At 45.7% G+C, this 20,182-nt stretch overlaps 1 protein-coding gene across 3 annotated transcripts in view; it reads right to left on the bottom strand.

Annotated features, from left to right (window-relative positions):
* The window catches only part of PC (pyruvate carboxylase), a 405,325-nt gene that overhangs the window by 45,434 nt on the left and 339,709 nt on the right, over positions 1-20,182 (bottom strand). The gene's annotated exons all lie outside the window — the stretch shown is intronic.

The following is a 20,182-nucleotide window of genomic DNA, read 5'->3' as shown; positions in this document are numbered from 1 at the left end:
GGATTTGTCTCTCCGGTGTCATCTGGAAAAACGGATCCTGTATTTTTTTTTTCCACTGATTTAAAGGTCTGTGAATGGGCGGACCGGAAGAACGGATTCGTCAATGCGGCAATTTTAATGCACTATCACATTTCAATGGAAATTAATGCTGGATCCGGCATTCTGGGAAGTGTTCCGGATTTTGGGCTTGAGAGAAAAATTTCTCTGACCAAAAAACAAAAGAGCGACTGAACTGATGCATCCTGAACGAATTGCTCTCTATTCAGAATGCATTAGAATAAAACTGATCAGTTTTTTTCCGGTATTGAGGCCCTAGGACGGAACTCAGTGCCGGAAAAGAAAAACGCTGGTGTGACAGTACCCCAAGCTAGAACATCGATTTTTGTTATGTTGTCTGACAACTGGCTAGGAGAGAACCACACAAGTTCTACTTAGTCTGCGGGCAATGGATTTCAGTGTTTACACACATGCTTGGCATAACGCATTGTAACGGATCCAAAGTGGAACCTTGTCTTATTTTGCCATTGAATCTTCTGCTTTCTCCTGATTTACAGGCAAATTTACTTTTTTCATACATGCAAATGTCTTACACAGTGAGTTAAATGACTGCAGCACTTTAAAGTTCAACTTCAAATATAAATATCTCTACTCATTGGAATTTTTTTTATCATTTGCCAATAAAATAAAGATCGAAGGAAAAATGCAGTAGTGTCTTGAACTGAATTACAAATCGTGGCCGTGGGCTTGAGGTTTGGAGAACATACATTCTTTTTATTCTGTGAGCCAACAATGTTTTTTCTAACAACACTGTAGTCCATACACTTTAATAAATGGGTTAACATATGGGCATTTTATTTAGAGGAAAGCTACGGTGCCAGTTCCAGTACGGCCTGGACTCTCCAGCAAAGATTATAAACCTGTGTTGAAAAATACGTAGGGGCAGAAGCACCGCTCCTCGGCTTTCAACAACCCCGCTTGGCCACTTGAGCACGTGGACTATGACTCCACTGCATGTATATGGGATTTGTGCTCCACACGCTTGAAAAGCTATGCACAGCCGTTGAGAGCTGAAGGAGCAGAGCAGCGCAATTAACTAAAGAAAGGTTTAGTCACCTTTAAGGGCTGTTTCACACTAGCGAGTCCATTGCAGGAATCACGCTCCATGTGTGAGCGCGATCCTCCATTCTTGACTTGCAGGAGAGCACGGCATTATCAGGATTCAGAATGCAGTGAGCCTATGTATGACCTCACTCCTACAGGATCATTCTGACAGCCTTATGTCACTGTGATTGTGTAGAAGTAAGGTCAAGCAGAGGCACAAATCATTATAAATCCTGATAAAGCCGTGCGCTCCTGCAAGTCCAGAACGGAGGATAACACTCGCACAGGGAGCGGGATTCCCGCCATGGACTTGCTCATGTGAAACAGTCCTAAGGGGGCCTGCACATGGTGCATATTTGTGTACTGAAAATCTGCAATAAATCTGCCCCAAAAGCGCACATAAATTAGCACTATATATTGCGGTTTTGGTGCATTTTTTTTGATGATTTTCTGTTTTTGTAAACAAACACATTGAGGGTTCTGGAAAACCACACTACAGAAGGTGCTGCATCGCAAAAACAATGGACAGGCTGCAGATTTTAAAATCTGCACAACAGGTCAATTTCTGCACCTAAGCAAAAAATACAAAATCTACATGAGATTTGTCTTATCTTTGTTACTATTTGACGCTGCGTTGTTTTCTTAGACGTTTTGCGGAATAATTTCCCTGCAGACTACGCTATATATCATGGTTCACTTCAGGACTAGTATTACACTAACAGAATTTGAAGGCAATTGTCTGGAAGGAAGCATTGCCTGCTCGTTAGTGGAGGAGACCGCTGCTATTACATGCAGCGATCTCCTCCACTGTATAGGGAGGAGCGATCGCTAATGTCATTGCTCGTCCCCATATTGTGATTAGACACCATGATCTGCCGCGGGCAAGCAATGATTTTCAAGCATCTTTAAAAATCTGGATTGTCCAATGAATGCACGTTTGTTCGTTCATTGTGTAATCTGCGAAACTATTACACTGCCAGATCATTGGTAATGAGCCTTCATACGCACGCTCGTTACCGATGATCTAGCTGACAATTGGCCAGTGTAATAGTGGCTTAGGAGTGGTAGTAGGGTGTAGGCATGACCACATCTGTAAACATTTTCAACATAAACTTCGTCTAAGTGCCAAGGAACTAATGTGGTAATATTAAGTAACAAAGTGTACACTAAACCACTGGATTATGTGTGCACTATAAATAGAAAAGATTTTATTGTACCTATAACCAAAGACACATTAGTTGCATATCAATAAATAACTGAAAAAGTAATGGTAACGTTATAACATTAAGACAGTAAACAAATATACTGGTATGACAGCGAGTTTCCGAATACACTGTATGATGAATATACTGGTATGACAGCGAGTTTCCGAATATACTGGTATGACAGTGGGTTTACGAATATACTGGTATGACAGTGGGTTTACGAATATACTGGTATGACAGTGGGTTTACGAATATACTGGTATGACAGTGGGTTTACGAATATACTGGTATGACAGTGGGTTTACGAATATACTGGTATGACAGTGGGTTTACGAATATACTGGTATGACAGTGGGTTTTTAAAGTGTAATTAACCTTTTATATAACTTTTTTTTAAACTATTGTGAATGCTCAAAAACTAATTTTTGTAACATACTGCACTTAATTTATTGATTTTACTCTTTTACTGCCAAAATTGCTCTGCATAACACATTGGTGCAGGAAACCTGGACTGATCTGCTTGCCACGCTTAAGCTGAGCAGAGCAGGCGCAGTCAGCAGCAATTTATGCTCCTGCCAGTACTGAGCTCACAGCAGCCTCTACTCATGCAGCACTGTGGAATGTGTACACCCATAGACCGTATACATCAGCGGTGCACAGATTCCAAACTGTGAAAAGAGCTAAAGACATTCTGGACTTCGGATGCCAATTTTGGCAGTAAAACAGTAAAGTCAGTAATACATTATAAAAATGAGTTTTAGGGCATTTAAAATAATGTTCTATAAGGCCTCATATGCACACGACCGTTGTGTGCACCCGTGGCCGTTGTTCCATGATTTTCTGCGGATCCATTGACTTTCAATGGGTCCGTTGAAAACTCGTAAAATGCACCGTTTGTCATCCGCCTCCGTGATCCGTGTATCCTGTCCGTCCAAAAAATATGACCTGTCCTATTTTTTTGACGGACAACGGTTCACGGACCCATTCAAGTCAATGGGTCCGTGAAAAAACACGGATGCACACAAGATTGACATCCGTGTCCATGATCAGTGGCCGTAGGTTACTTACATACAGACGGATCCGAAGATCTGTCTGCATAAAAGCTTTTTCAGAGCTGAGTTTTCACTTCGTGAAAACTCAGATCCGACAGTATATTCTAACACAGAGGCGTTCCCATAGTGATGGGGACGCTTCTAGTTAGAATATACTGAGAACTGAGTACATGACTGCCCCCTGCTGCCTGGCAGCACACGATCTCTTACAGGGGGCTGTGATCCGTACAATTAACCCCTCAGGTGCCGCACCTGAAGGGGTTTATTGTGCGTATCATAGCCCCCTGTAAGAGATCCGGGGCTGCCAGGCAGCAGGGGGCAGACCCCCCTCCCTCCCCAGTTTCAATTTCATTGGTGGCCAGTGTGGCCCCCCCTCCCTCCCTCTATTGTATTAATATCATTGGTGGCACAGTGTGCAGCCCCCCCCTCCCTCTATTGTATTTATATCATTGGTGGCACAGTGTGCGGCCCCCCCTCCCTCCCTCTATTGCATTTATATCATTGGTGGCACAGCGTGCCCCCCCCCCCTCTATTGTATTTATATCATTGGTGGCACAGTGTGCGGCCTCCCCCCCCCCCCGATCATTGGTGGCAGCGGAGAGTTCCGATCGGAGTCCCAGTTTAATCGCTGGGGTTCTGATCGGTAACCATGGCAACCAGGACGCTACTTAGCAATATTAGAAGCATAATACTTACCTGCTGGCTGCTGCGCTGTCTGTGACCGGCCGGGAGCTCCTCCTACTGGTAAGTGACAGGTCTGTGCGGCGCATTGCTTAATGATCTGTCACTTACCAGTAGGAGGAGCTCCCGGCCGGTCACAGACAGCGCAGCAGCCAGCAGGTAAGTATGATGCTTCTAATATTGCTAAGTAACCATGGCAACCAGGACTGCAGTAGCGTCCTGGTTGCCATGGTTACCGATCGAAGCCCCAGCGATTAAACTGGGACTCCGATCGGAACTCTCCGCTGCCACCAATGATCGGGGGGGGAGGTCGCACACTGTGCCACCAATGATATAAATACAATAGAGGGAGGGAGGGAGGGGGCCGCACACTGTGCCACCAATGATATAAATACAATAGAGGGAGGGGGGCCGCACACTGTGCCACCAATGATATAAATACAATAGGGGGAGGGAGGGGGGCCGGACACTGTGCCAATTATATAAATACAATAGGGGGAGGGAGGGGGGGCCGGACACTGCGCCACCAATGATATAAATACAATAGAGGGAGGAAGGGTGGCCGCACACTTGCCAACAATGATATTACAATAGAGGGGGGGGGGGGGCCGCACTGGCCACCAATGATATTCAAACTGGGGAGGGAGGGGGGTCTGCCCCCTGCTGCCTGGCAGCCCCTGATCTCTTACAGGGGGATATGATACGCACAATTAACCCCTTCAGGGGTTAATTGTGCTGATCACAGCCCCCCTGTAAGAGATCGGGTGCTGCCAGGCAGCAGTTATGTACACAGTTCGTAGTATATTCTAACTAGAAGCGTCCCCATCACCATGGGTACGCCTCTGTGTTAGAATATACTGTCGGATATGAGTTTTCACGATGTAACTCAAATCCAATGGTATATGCTAACATAGAGGCGTTCCCATGGCGATGGGGACGCTTCAAGTTAAAATATACAATCGGATTAGAGAAAAGGTATATTGTGTCAACGTCAAACGGATCCGTCCCCATTGACTTGCATTGTAATTCAGGACGGATCCGTTTGGCTCTGCACGGCCAGGCGGACACGTGGATCCTCCAAAAATCAAGGAAGACCCACAAACGAAAAAACTGTCACGGATCACGGACCTATGGACCCCGTTTTTGCGGACCTTAAAAAAACACGGTCGTGTGCATGAGGCCTAAAGGGTTAGTTACACTTTAAAGGGGTTATCCAAGACTTAAAAAGACCCAGAGAGTGGCCAACTCGCAATGGGGTTTGTACTTACCTGGTATCCGGCCAGCGAGCAATGGAGCTGGCACCCAGGTAAGTATGAATCCCACCATAGGTCGGCCACTCTCCGAGTTCTTTTTAAGTCTTGGAAAACTCCTTTAATTAAATCTTGAAGCCCAATACACATGCATTAGGAAGTATGCTCAATGTCACTTTAGCCCTTTTCTACTATATACAGTATAAAGAATTTAAGTAACCAAACCTACATAAACAGAGCCTAGCTTACACATTAATAAGAGGCCGCACTGCATAACTACATGCTATCTACAAATACACACAAGGCCCCAAATATTAAAGAGGACCTTTCATTGCAATAAAAAAATCTAAACTAAGTATGCTGACATGGAGAGTGGCGCCCAGGGATCTCCATGCATTTACTATTATCCCTGGGCGCAGCTCTGTTCTCCTGGTACAGGCTACGGCATCTTCAGGTTTTCAGCTCAACTGGGAGGAGCCTGCTCTAGTTCTTCTGGGAGTCTCCTTCTCCCAGGCTGTAGCTCTGGCCAATCGCAGCGCTCAGCTCATAGCCTGGGAGAAAAAACCTCTCAGGTTATGAACAGAGCGCTGCGATTGGCAAGCACTACAGCCTGGGAGAAGGAGACGCCCAGGAGAACTAGAGCAGGCTCCTCCCAGTTGAGCCGAAAATCTGAAGATACCGGAGCCTATACCGGGAGAACAGAGCGGCACCCAGGGATAATAGTAAGTGCAGGGAGATCCATGGGCGCCGCTCTCCACGTCAGCATACTTAGTTTAGATTTTTTATTGTAATGAAAGGTCCTCTTTAAATATGATTTTAGTAAAACATTATAAATTCATAAAATTGGAATGAACTAAAAATGCTAAGAAAAATAATCCAATGTAATCATAAAGTGTATATAAATATACAGTATAAGCATGCTAAATGACAAAGAACCCAAATACAACACGTAAAAAAAAACCTAAGGGAGTATAAATCTATAGGGAGTACGACCAAATTGAATTACATGCTAAACTGTTTATAGGCTAATCCCAACCAGACTAAATGGAGAAAAGCACACAGTGCGTCTCCGCATGCCAAAACGCGTTTCGCAGATGCTTCTTCTGGGGGAAAAGCCTGTGGTGCACAACATCCTTCTTTTATATTGACCACAACCAAACCCATCATACAAACAGATAGGTGATAGTCTTTTATTTAAATATATGGCTAACACCTACCTAGTAAATAGAAGAGGCACAGTTTAACCAATGTTCCCATAAAATGACATAACACCCTCCATAACAGCAATTTCTGTTTGCTAGGTAGAAAGAGGAATCCATATAAAAATACCCATAATTGTCTCCAGGAATATGGCGCCTGTGAGTACTGTATATTGCTGGTGTGTAATGAATAGTCCTGTGACAGAATTGGTTAACCTGTATCACCACTATGTACTGGGAAGTGTTGGTTGTTTATTAAAATATATGGTGTGGGGTTTCGCTCTGGTATATAGGGTAAGTGGACGCAGTACAGAGGCAAAATACAAGTTCTTAACTCAAACTTCAGTGTTTATTCAAACTTGCGGCAGTTGCACAAAACAACACGTCACTTTGCAGTCTTTGGTGTTAATTCACACACAATGGAAAGTTCACATTGTACAATGTCCACAGCAGGCTCGGCCCTCCAGTCCGGCACAAAACCTCAGATCCCAACCCAGAGACCCAGCTGCTGAGCCCAGCTGCCTATTTAAGGACAGCCAGGTGCTGTCAAAAACCAGACTGGCACTTAAACTCCGGTCCGGTATTTGACATCACCTGGCTGGAAACCAGCCCAGCTGCACATGTTGGGAGGAAAACACCTGCCTTCCCCGACAAAACCCCTCACTGTGTTACAATGGGTAATATAAGTTTGTGTATGATGGGATCGGTTGGGGTCAATATCAAAGAAGGATGCAGTGCACCATAGGATTGTCACCCAGAAACAGCATCAATGAAACGCGTGTCGGAGCACAGAGGCTCATTGTGGGCGGTGTGCTTGGTTTTACAATGCTTTTTTTTTTCATTTAGTCTTGTTGGGATTAGCCTATAAGCACTTCAGCAAGTAATTTCAGATTGGTCGTACTCCCTATAGACTGATATTCCCTTTGTTTGTTTTTTACGTGCTGGATTTGGAGTCTTTGTAGTTCAGCATACTTATGTATTTGTACATATTGTACTCTTATTATTTTTCCACATTTTTGCGCTGCGATTTGAGTCCACTCTATTTTGGATAGGATTTTATGAATTTATAATGATTTAATGAAGCCCATATTTTTTATATTTGGGCCTTGTGTGTTTCTGTAGGTAATTATATATATATATATATATATATATATACACATACACCCGCACACACACAGAATGTTTATATTTGAGATGTAAATTATATCTATACTCTAACCGTCTGTTGGCTTCAGTCTTGCTCTATAATTCAGTGTGATTGTACCGTGTCTTTGTATTATGGAGAATGATAGGTTTTTCTACAGCCATTGCTTCTATTTGTACGATGTGATTTATTTTTATGGCTTTTTGGAGATTTTTAAACGTGAATACAGTATGTTCCACAAAGCTGGTAAAGGTGCACGTACTAGCTCACGAGGAGGGTTTACATTATTAAACACTGCTTGTGGCTACACTGAGAAGACATCATGTAACTTGGGCCTGATAACATCCAGTGAAAAAGTCAGTGAATGAATTATAGGATTAACATAAAGGGGTGCTGTCACCTCTACTGACGTCTGTTTTACTAGCTACTTGTATTCCCCATGTAAAAACTATTCTGGAGCATCTTTTTATATAAATCTATGTTGAGCTGTTCCTCTACTATTACTGCTATATGAAAGAAGTGCCAGAAGTCTGCAATAAAGGTCCACCTGGCCGGTACCAGTCGGGGAGGTGTCCCTGCATAGTCTGACATGGACAACATTGAACAATCCCAGAATTGTAGCTATTGCAAAGGCCACCAAACAAATGGAATAGAAAAGTGAATAAAAGTGTTATGTGCCCTAAAATGATAAAAATGAAAACTACAAGTTGTCATGCAAAAATCTAGCCTTTACACACTCACTATAGAAAGAAAAAAATATATATATATATTTATGGGACTTGGGAAGCAATGATGCAAAAACAGTTTTTATTTTAAAGGGAACCTTTCACTGAGATTTTATGTATAGAGCTGAGGACATGGGTTGCATTTGCATATGTATCAAATTGTTTTTTTACACAATAAAAGCACACAGAGCTATGGCGACTGGGTACTGCGGAAGTGCTAGCGGCCATCTAGCAACCCATTTCCTCAGCTCTATACACAAAATCCCGGTGACAGGTTCCCTTTAAACGGTTTTATTTGTGAAGTGTAGTATGTGTAGTAAAATGCTAAATAAAAATACATGTATTTAGTATTACTGTAATCATGACCCAGAGAGTAAAGTTATAATGGTATTTATGCCAAAAAATTAACTCCACAAAATTCATAAACAACTCAGTAGCAATATTGCTGCTTTTTCCCATCACAGAAAGAGTTAATAAGCATTAATCAGTAAGTAATGTGTACCCCAAAATGGCACCATTAAAAACTACAACTTGCCCCACAAAATACAAAACTTCCTACAGCTACATTGATGAAAAAAAAAAAAAAAAAAAAAGTTATAGCTCTTGGAAGGAGCAGAAAAAAATTTAAAATAAAGAAATAAAAATTTGCTTGGTCACTGCCCACCGGGGCCCAAAACAGAGGCGGGTCACTAAGAAAAACTACAATAAAGTATGAAAAATACAGTCACTGTATGTTCTGCTATTATACACTGTATAAGCTATGCAGTCTCTCTATGCACGGTTACATTATGGTTTCTAGCGCCTGTTAGGTCAACAAGCAGTGGATTTTTCCACCACAAATCTATGGCAAATTGGCAGCAAAATCCACCGCTACAGACAGATTTTGTTGTAGAGTGACCATACATGTCCCCTCACTACTACTCCTTAAATCTGCAATGGAAACGGACATGCTAACGGTATTACAAACAAACACTGCAAATCAATTTCCAAGCGGAAATTCCGCCCTGTGTGAGCTTACAAAACCTGGCTACTCCCTTTGAGTCTACAATCGGTATATTCAGGCTGGCAGTTTTTTCTCCGATTTTAACACTGTAGTTCTCCGAACCAGGTTGAGATGACAAAATTTGTCACTAAAACACCTAATATAGTGTAGTGCCATAAGTCGCATATCAAATTCTCATAAAAATCCTAAAAACACTGTCCTGTCCAGGTATGGTACACATATACTGTAGACTTCCTATGAGAATTCCACTGTCCCATATCGCAGTGTGCCCACACAATATAGAACGGGGGTTACCAAAATGTATAAAAATAATCCTTATCCTGAATACTTGTGGCCTTCTCTCCATCTGCTCTTTCATACCCAACTGTTTTACTGTCACGATGCCTGGAAAGAGAGAAAGACCTAAAACCTAAAGTGGGATCTTGGCATCTTAAATGGCATGAGGAACCTTATAGACCATTCCTTTGGAATTCTGGGAGGGGAGGGAATGCAAATGAGCTCTTAACAAGGTCTGCCTCTAATGCCACCAGATGTAAGGCAGCTATCCTATAAGTCATTGTTCAACCTTTTAAATAGGCCTTGAGACATAACTCGGATATTAAATAAGCCAGCACCTCATCTGCAGACAGCTGTTTCAGGGTTACTGGCCTTCATCAGTTCAGTGCAGAGCAGAGATTACCCAGATAAGCCAGTACTCTCTGCTCTGTGGCGGGGCAATCACCCCAAAACAGTTGTCATATGTTTTAACATTGACAATCATAAAACCCTACATTTAGCTTTGATTGATGTTATTCTCTGCCTCTAGCATAATTTACTTTTGCATTAAGCTATAAATTTAAAGAATAAAGAGCTAGTTAAAGGGGTTCTGTAGTTCTTTTAAACTGATGATCTATCCTTTGAATAGATTATGAGCATCTGATCGGCGGGGGTCCGACACCCGGGACCCCTGCCGATCAGCTGTTTGAGAAGGCAGCGGCGCTCCAGGAGCGCCGCTGCCTTCTCTCTGTTTCCCTTAGGCCCAGTGACGTCATGACTAGTATCACTGGCCTGGGCGGAGCTAAGCTGTGTTCAACTATTCCACTAAATAGGGCACATAGGTAGATAGGTCACAGAAATAAATTACCCTTAAAATATAACTTTTATTAGATACAATAATAAAATAGATATTCCCTCAAACAAGTGATGCATATACACTCACCTAAAGAATTATTAGGAACACCTGTTCTATTGCTCATTAATGCGATTATCTAGTCAACCAATCACATGGCAGTTGCTTCAATGCATGTAGGGTTGTGGTCCTGGTCAAGACAATCTCCTGAACTCCAAACTGAAGGTCAGAATGGGAAAGAAAGGTGGGCTACAACAGCAGAAGACCCCACCGGGTACCACTCATCTCCACTACAAATAGGAAAAAGAGGCTACAATTTGCACGAGCTCACCAAAATTGGACTGTTGAGGACTAGAAAAACGTTGCCTGGTCTGATGAGTCTCTATTTCTGTTGAGACATTCAAATGGTAGAGTCCGAATTTGGCGTAAACAGAATGAGAACATGTATCCATCATGCCTTGTTACCACTGTGCAGGCTGGTGGTGGTGGTGTAATGGTGTGGGGGATGTTTTCTGGGCACACTTTAGGCCCCTTAGTGCCAATTGGCCATCGTTTAAATGGCACTGGCTACCTGAGCATTGTTTTTGACCATGTCCATCCCTTCATGACCATCATGTACCCATCCTCTGATGGCTACTTCCAGCAGGATAATGCACCATGTCACAAAGCTCGAATCATTTCAAATTGGTTTCTTGAACATGACAATGAGTTCACTGTACTAAAATGGCCCCCACAGCCAACCAGATCTCAACCCAATAGAGCATCTTTGGGATGTGGTGGAACGGGAGCTTTGTGCCCTGGATGTGCATCCCTCAAATCTCCATCAACTGCAAGATGCTATCCTATCAATATGGGCCAACATTTCTAAAGAATGCTATCAGCACCTTGTTGAATCAATGCCACGTAGAATTAAGGCAGTTCTGAAGGCAAAAGGGGTCCAACACCGTATTAGTATGGTGTTCCTAATAATTCTTTAGGTGAGTGTATATACACAGATATAAAGGGAGACCCCTAGGGATATTTAGGGTTATATCTTCCCAGACCTCCACTCAGCTGGCCTCCACTATACCACCTCCGCATCATTTAGTTGTCACCAGCATCAACAGTTATATCAATTCTGTTATGTATTTTTAGCCGTTCTGTTACCAAAGGTTACTAACCCCTAATATACAGTATCTGTTTATTATGTAATTGATGCCCTGCCTCCTCCTATTTATCCACATTTACCTCTATGTAACCGGTAATAAATGCTAGGGGTATTTTGGATTGCCCACTAAATCACGTATATGTAGGCGGATTGTTCTTTATATCTGTGTATATATATGCATCACTTGTTTGAGGGAATATCTATTTTATTATCGTATCTAATAAAAGTTATATTTTAAGGGTAATTTACTTCTGTAAACTCTGTTCAGTTGAATGGAGCTTAGCCGCGCCCAGGTCATTGATACTAGTTGTGACGTCATTGGGTCTGCGGTAAACAGCGAGAAGGCCACGGCGCTACTGCCAGTGCCGTTACCGTCTCAAACAGCTGATCAGCGGGGGTCCCGGGTTACTAATTAATATGATACTTACATGGTAATTTTGCTTAGTTGCATTTTTGCAGTGCCAGGAATTTTCTTCTTTTTCCTTCAGGCTTATCTTACATTGCCCTGAAGAGACTCTTAAGTATAAATTGATAATCCATGGAGTTTTCTGTGTAATCTTCACTCAAGCACAACTTTTCTCTTCATTGTACAATGTATTAATTGGACTATGCTATCTTACATATCTGAATATGTACAGTTGCAAGAAAATGTAAGTAAACCCTTTGAAATCACCTGGGTTTCTGCATCGATTGCCTGTACAATGTGGTCTGATGTTATCTACAGTAAATCATAGCTATAGATATTCCCAATCTAGCAAATCTAATAACACATGTCTTTTACTGAGCACATTAAGTAAACGCCCACAAAGCAAGGAGAAAAAGTAAGCGAACCCCTGTGTTAAAGGGGTTGTCCTGTACTAGAAAGTGACCCAGCGTGTAGCTTAGCGGATTTGTCACTAGTTTATGGCACCGTTAGTGAGGACCCCATAAAGCTGGTGACAAATTCCCTTTAACGCTCCAGCGCAAGTCGACAGGTCCTGGCTCTTCCTGCTCACCGTACTGACAGCAGCAGGTGGTGGTGGGGCGAGTCATTGGCATGTGCTGGTGCGGTTCAATACAAGATTTCAGTAAAACGGCTTGGCCAATTGAAGAAAGTGACTGCAGTGTATGCTGCCCTTAGTTGGACCACCATATAACTAAGGTTTCCTTATTGAGATGTGGCATGACCTCAAGAGTGGTGTGCTGAAATACTGGTGAAATAAAACACATTTGTTCCAAAATCCTTCTTTAATGTCATGAAATGGATTACTTTTTAGAATTCTTGAATATTCATACATCAAGCCATGAGTTCCTGTAGTCACGTTGTGTTGAGGCACTGATGTGAAAGGAGTTTGATATTTCATGTTAATGATAGCCCTCTGCTACAACGCAGCAGAAATCATCTTCTCGGTCTTAAGAAACATTTAAGAAATGTCATCCTTCATTAGAAGGTTCGTCAATCAAATATCTCAGTTGACTCACTAACATGAGTTGCTGTCACTTGTTCAGTTGCTGCACTCGACACATTTAGAGAAGAAACAAGTTACACTTTTCAAATAGTAAAAATAAGTGAAGATAAGATATGCAGTAGATGTCACGATTTATTTTTTTCAATTACACTTGTTGAATATTTCATGCCATAATGTTACTTTTTGAGATTCCCGAAACTTTTCTGAAGTGTAGAAAAGGATGTGGCTTAACAAGAGGGGTGAGGCTTCCTACTGGACATACTATAACGTGCACTAGAAACGGACATAAGTTATAACTCAAGCCTACACCAGCTCCGGGCTGGCGTACACTTCAGTTTCCGGCACATGGATGGCCAAAGATGTGACTAGCTTATTAAGAGACATTTGCATCTTAATAAATTAGCCTCATCTCACTTCAGCGCAGAGGGGGATCAAGACTGGCGTATGGGAATGTCTTGATAAAGGTCTCCAACTGTGTCATGAAAAGAACTAAACATCAGATATTTCCACAAACATGCAAGCATTCATAACGGGGTGTCCTTACTAGACCAGAAACAATGCAGAAGGATCTCAATGTGCCAATTTGCTGTTTCTAAGACCAGCAGGATATTTTCACAAGATATGGATTTAAAGGTGTTTCCCAAGATATTTTAGGAGGGGTTGTCTAATGCACACATATAAATGGCACATAAAAAAAACACTGTTTCAATGGGAATTTATATAGACCCCATCTAAGGGCAGCATAAACTGGCGAATGAGACCCTGATGTAAATGCTGGGTTTCTTACCTGGACTGACCCAGTAGTTTTGTTAAAATCACTATGTCGGGATTCGAACCCGTGACCAGCCACATCCCAGGCAGTAGCTCTGCTTACTAGGCTACCATCCTCTCTGGACATTCATCCCTGAAACCTATTAGTTAACCTCAGTCTTGCCAAGCCTTGCTCATCACCCTTGATTCCCCACACCTGGTACTTCCCTATATAAGTCCAGCCCCTTGCACTCTAGCTTGCTGATTATTGAGCTCCTGAGCCTTGATCAAGCTTCTCCTCATCTGTTGCTCTTGCTACTGCTGGAAGTCCACTGCTGACCAGGAATTGCCTACCGACTACTTTTCTGCCTTATCCCTACCTACTGAACTGCTACCACCGTTGCCATCCGGATTGTCTGACCACGCTTACTGCCGCCTGCCCTGACCCACCGCCTGCCTACCGACTACTCTTCTGCCTTATCCCTACCTACTGAACTGCTACCACCGTTGCCATCCGGATTGTCTGACCACGCTTACTACCTGCCTGCGGTCCTTGCCACTGGGCTCCACTCCTACCTCCAGCCAGCGGTCCTCTGACACAGGTGAGCCTGTAGGACTGTTACAGAATAATCAGCCACACTATGGAGTCCGCAATGGCCACTCTGCGTAAGCAGGTCTCTGAACTTCAAGAATTTGGTACTACATATCAGGAGAAATTTGCCCAGCTCCAAGTCGTAGTCCAAAGCCAACAGAGCGAGATTATTGAACTACAGAGGCAACTCCTGGACGTCCGCGGCACGGCTGCAGACACCCGCATGCCACTCCCACCAAGATTCGGCGGTGATAGACGTCAGTATCGGGGGTTTCTAAACCAATGCCGCATCTATTTTCAGATGTACCCGGCCCCCTTCACCACCGAGAAGAAGAAGGTGCTATTCATGGTCAATCTCCTGACGGATGAAGCATTAGCATGGGCATCACCATACGTGGAGACTAACAGTCAGCTCCTGAACAACCTAAACAACTTCATCACCGCAATGAGCCAAGTCTTCGACGACCCCAACCGCTGTGCGACAGCCGAGGCGCGACTACATAGTCTGCGGCAAGGGAGACGCTCCGTCGCCGAATACACCGCTGAGTTTCACCGTTGGGTCACGGACACCACCTGGAACCCAGCGGCACAGAGGAGCCAATTCCGGCGAGGCCTGTCCGAATTAATAAAGGACGAACTCGCCAGAGTTGAGGCCCCGGACGATCTGGATGACTTCATTCAGTTATGCATCCGGATAGATCAAAGACTCTCCGAGAGGAAGAAAGAAAGACTCTGGTCCTTGGACCACAGACCCACTTATTCCTTCTCTTCCACCGCCCAGCGCGACCCCCAGTCAGCAACTGAACCTATGCAGGTCGACGCTCAACGTAGGTCTGTATCCACAGCTGAGAAGGAGAGACGGCTGGCCGAAAACCTCTGCCTCCACTGTGGGGAGCCGGGTCATTTTGCCATCAAATGTCCTCATAAGATCCGAAAGACTATTGCCGTCACGGAACTAAAGGAGCAACCACAGACTCCAACCCCACCAGCAGCCCCTGAAAATAACAACACGGCGGCTCATGGATCCCACTTCATCGTCCCCATCCTCATCGAGATTGAGGGGCGACAACTCCCCTGTTCAGCGATGTTAGACTCCGGGGCGGGAGGCAACTTCATGGACCTAACCTTCGCCCGCGAAAAGAATATTCCACTGACAATCAAGGCAGCCCCCGTTGACCTGGAAACCGTCGACGGATCCCCACTCTCCTCGGGGCCGGCCACTCACGAGACCACCGAACTACAACTCCTCATAGAACCAGATCACCGTGAAAAGATCCACTTCTCTCTGATCGCCTCCCCGAAGTTCCTAGTGATCTTGGGCATCCCATGGTTGGCCACCCACAACCCCTCGGTGGACTGGGAAACCCGCTGCATACGATTCCCGTCCGAGTTCTGCACGCTAAATTGCTCCCACAAACCCGTCCTTCCACCCGAAGACACCACCATCTCAAAACTATCTGTCAAGGATCTGCTACCCCCTCAATACAGCGAGTTCCAGGATGTCTGCGACAAGAAAAACGCAGACAAGCTGCCACCACACCGACCCTACGACTGCCCTATAGAACTGTTGCCCGGGGCCGAAATACCCTTTGGCAGTATCTACTCCCTCTCAGAGCCTGAACTCAAGGCTCTGAAAGAGTACCTGGACGAGGACCTGAGGAAGGGGTTCATCCGGCCCTCCACCTCTCCCGCGGGAGCCCCCTTTTTCTTCGTAGAGAAAAAAGACTCCTCCCTGCGTCCCTGCATAGACTACAGAAAGCTTAATGACATAACCGTAAAAAACCGGTACCCGCTCCCACTGATTTCCGAACTCCTTGAGAGACTCCGGGAAGCGAAGATCTTCACCAAACTCGACCTTCGAGGGGCCTACAACCTCGTCCGAATCCGCCCTGGGGACGAATGGAAGACCGCCTTCCGGACACGTTATGGTCATTTCGAGTACCTGGTCATGCCTTTCGGACTCTGCAATGCTCCCGCCACCTTCCAGCACTTCATTAACGACGTCCTCAGGGACATGCTGGATCTGTTTGTAGTCGTTTACCTGGACGACATCTTGATCTTCTCTGAAAACCTCGAGCAGCACCGCGAACACGTCCACAGGGTACTGCAGAGGCTCAGACAGAACTCTCTCTATATCAAGCTAGAGAAATGCGAGTTTGAGCGAACCACCACTCAGTTCCTCGGATACATCATCTCCCCAGAGGGCCTAAGTATGGACCCGGGGAAGGTCCAAGCTGTGATGAACTGGCCCGTTCCGAAAAACGAGAAGGAGATACAAAGATTCATTGGCTTCGCCAACTTCTATCGGAAGTTTATCCGGAACTTCTCCAAGGTCATAGCACCAATCACCCAACTCACCAAGAAGGCAGTCCCCTTCTCCTGGACACCCGAGGCCCAGGAGGCCTTCACCAAGTTGAAACTCCTCTTCACTTCTGCCCCAATCCTAATCCACCCGAACCCCGAGCTCCCATTTACAGTCGAAGTGGATGCATCAGACTCTGCGGTGGGGGCAGTTTTGTCACAACGGACAGGGGAGAGGATGCTATTACACCCGTGCGCATATTTCTCCCGCCAGATGTCCCCCTCTGAGAAGAACTATGACATCGGGAACAAAGAACTACTGGCAATCAAGGATGCCTTCTCCGAGTGGAGACACCTGCTGGAGGGAGCCACCAACCCCATAATCGTACTAACTGACCACAAGAACCTCGAGTTCATCCGCAGCGCTAAGAGACTCTCAGCCAGACAGGCCAGATGGAGCCTATTCTTTTCCCGCTTCAACTATCTCATCACCTATCGTCCTGGATCAAAAAACGGCAAGGCTGACGCCCTCTCCAGAATGTTTTCCGAGCCCTCACAGAGTAACAAGGGTCAAAATAACATCTTGCCCGAGAGAAGGGTCGTAGGGGCCACCTACTCTAAAGAACTCCTGGGCACAATCAAAGAAGGATATGAAAATGACCCCTTCCTCTCCCACCCCACAGGCAATGTCAGCCTTACGTTTAAGAACGGTCATTGGTTTCATCAGGACCTACAACTATATGTACCAGAAATCGCACGGCTCGAAGTGCTCAAACTCAACCATGACTCCAAGGTGGCCGGCCATTTTGGCACAAGAAAGACCCAGGAGCTTCTCTCCCGCTCCTTCTGGTGGCCAACATACAGGGAGGACATCAAGAGGTACATCTCCTCGTGCACGGTCTGTGCCCACAATAAGACTCCTCGTTCCTCTCCCGTGGGTCTGTTACAACCTCTCCCGATTCCCTCCCGCCCCTGGGGCTCGATCTCCATGGACTTTGTGGTAGACCTTCCTCTTTCAAAAGGGATGAACACCATCCTGGTCGTGGTCGACGGTCTCACCAAGATGGCCCAATTCATCCCCTACAAAGGCCTACCCACAGCCAAACAGACGGCCGATCTTATTCTCAGAGAGGTCTTCAGGCTGCATGGGATCCCGGACGACGTGGTCTCCGACCGAGGTGTACAATTTGCCTCAAATTTCTGGAAGAACTTCTGCCTGGCGCTCGGGGTTAAAGTGAACCTGTCCTCTGCTTTCCACCCTCAGTCAAACGGGCAGACGGAGAGAACTAATCAGACCCTAGAGCAATACCTACGCTGTTTCAGCTCCCACCTGCAGGATGACTGGCTTGATCATCTCCCCACGGCCGAGTTCGCCTACAACAATGCTGAGCACAGCTCAACCAAGCACAGCCCCTTCTTTGCCAACACAGGCTCACACCCGGTGTTCATTCCCCACCTACCCGTTGCCTCCACCCTCCCAGCAGTGGCCGAACGCCTAACAACCCTACAGGAGGCACAAGAGAACATTATAGACAACCTCCAGCTTGCCCAGAGGCGCTTTAAACAGGGAGCAGACAGACGTCGCAAACCCACCCCGGGCTTCCATGTGGGAGACAAGGTATGGCTGTCCACCAGGAACCTCAGATTGAAGGTCCCCTCCAAAAAATTTGCCCAAAGATACATGGGTCCGTTCCGGATCACCGCACAAATCAACGAGGTCACGTTCCGGCTCGACCTTCCGGACTCCATTAGGGTGCACCCTGTCTTCCATTGCTCTCTTCTCAAGCCATACGTGGAGAACACCTTCACAGGCCGCCACTCGCCCCCACCACCACCCGTGAGGGTACAGGGTGAAGAAGAATACGTTGTCGCAAAGATCCTCGACTCCAGGATCCACCGGGGAAGACTACAATACCTAATTGGGTGGGAGGGTTACCCTCCCGAGGATAACTCCTGGGAGCCAGAAGAGAATGTCCACGCCCCCAGACTGGTAAAAGAGTTCCACCAACGGCACCCCGGTAAGCCTGCCCCTGCGGTGCCCGGAGGTCACCTTTGAAGGGGGGGAGTACTGTCGGGATTCGAACCAGTGACCAGCCACATCCCAGGCAGTAGCTCTGCTTACTAGGCTACCATCCTCTCTGGACATTCATCCCTGAAACCTATTAGTTAACCTCAGTCTTGCCAAGCCTTGCTCATCACCCTTGATTCCCCACACCTGGTACTTCCCTATACAAGTCCAGCCCCTTGCACTCTAGCTTGCTGATTATTGAGCTCCTGAGCCTTGATCAAGCTTCTCCTCATCTGTTGCTCTTGCTACTGCTGGAAGTCCACTGCTGACCAGGAATTGCCTACCGACTAATCTTCTGCCTTATCCCTACCTACTGAACTGCTACCACCGTTGCCATCCGGATTGTCTGACCACGCTTACTGCCGCCTGCCCTGACCCACCGCCTGCCTACCGACTACTCTTCTGCCTTATCCCTACCTACTGAACTGCTACCACCGTTGCCATCCGGATTGTCTGACCACGCTTACTACCTGCCTGCGGTCCTTGCCACTGGGCTCCACTCCTACCTCCAGCCAGCGGTCCTCTGACACAGGTGAGCCTGTAGGACTGTTACACACTATTGAACAGTTTCAGAACTGTGAGCTGAGGACTGCAAGAACTCGAAAGTCCTCATAATATAACTACTCTGGTTATTCACATTAGGGATTGACAGATATTGTTTTTTAGAGCAGATATCGATAATCTGCGAACTTTCAGGCTGATAGCCGATAATTTATACCAATACCAATATTTTTTTTAAAAAAATAAATAAAAATTCCTACACAAATCTGCCACCAATGTCTAATACTGGGGTTGGGGGGGCGCACTGCACCACCAATGAAGATAACTCTCTCATTAATTCATATACAGGATGCGGGAGCTGGCTGCAGAATCACATAGCGGTCAGTTAACCCCTCAGATGCCGCACGTATTCGTATATGAATTAATGAGTTATCTTCATAGCGCCGTGGCCACAGCCCCGCCCCTCCTCGTCCACCCTCTTCTCATTGGCGGCAGCACAAGGGAGAGGTAGGCACTGCTTCCTTGTCCCCTGTGCTGCTGAGGGAACACGGAGAGCGCTGTTCCCAATACGTTATCGGTATATCAGCAAAATAGATGCCGGTACCGTTCAAAATCCTGATAATCGGTCGATCCCTAGTTCACATCACTGCATAACTGGATTTCTCCAGCTCCTGCTTCCTACCCTATGTAGCACAACCTCAGAGGCAACAGCAGTAATGGAGGACATTATACAGCCGTACTGAGCAGTTTAGATATAAATTCAACAGTTAAGCTAGACAGTAAAACACTTACAAATCAGCAGCAGTCTCTGTCAGTCTCTCTCTCCCTCTGCCTGTCGCCAGCTGCCCCTCCCTTCTCCCCCCCTCCATAGACTTCTATATAATATGATCCTACAGTGAGCAACCAG

The sequence above is a fragment of the Bufo gargarizans genome, chromosome 10 (assembly GCF_014858855.1).
Source record: "Bufo gargarizans isolate SCDJY-AF-19 chromosome 10, ASM1485885v1, whole genome shotgun sequence".
Classification (NCBI taxonomy): domain Eukaryota; kingdom Metazoa; phylum Chordata; class Amphibia; order Anura; family Bufonidae; genus Bufo; species Bufo gargarizans.
Note: the sequence above shows the minus strand (reverse complement) of the source record. Positions and strands in the feature narration are given on the sequence as shown.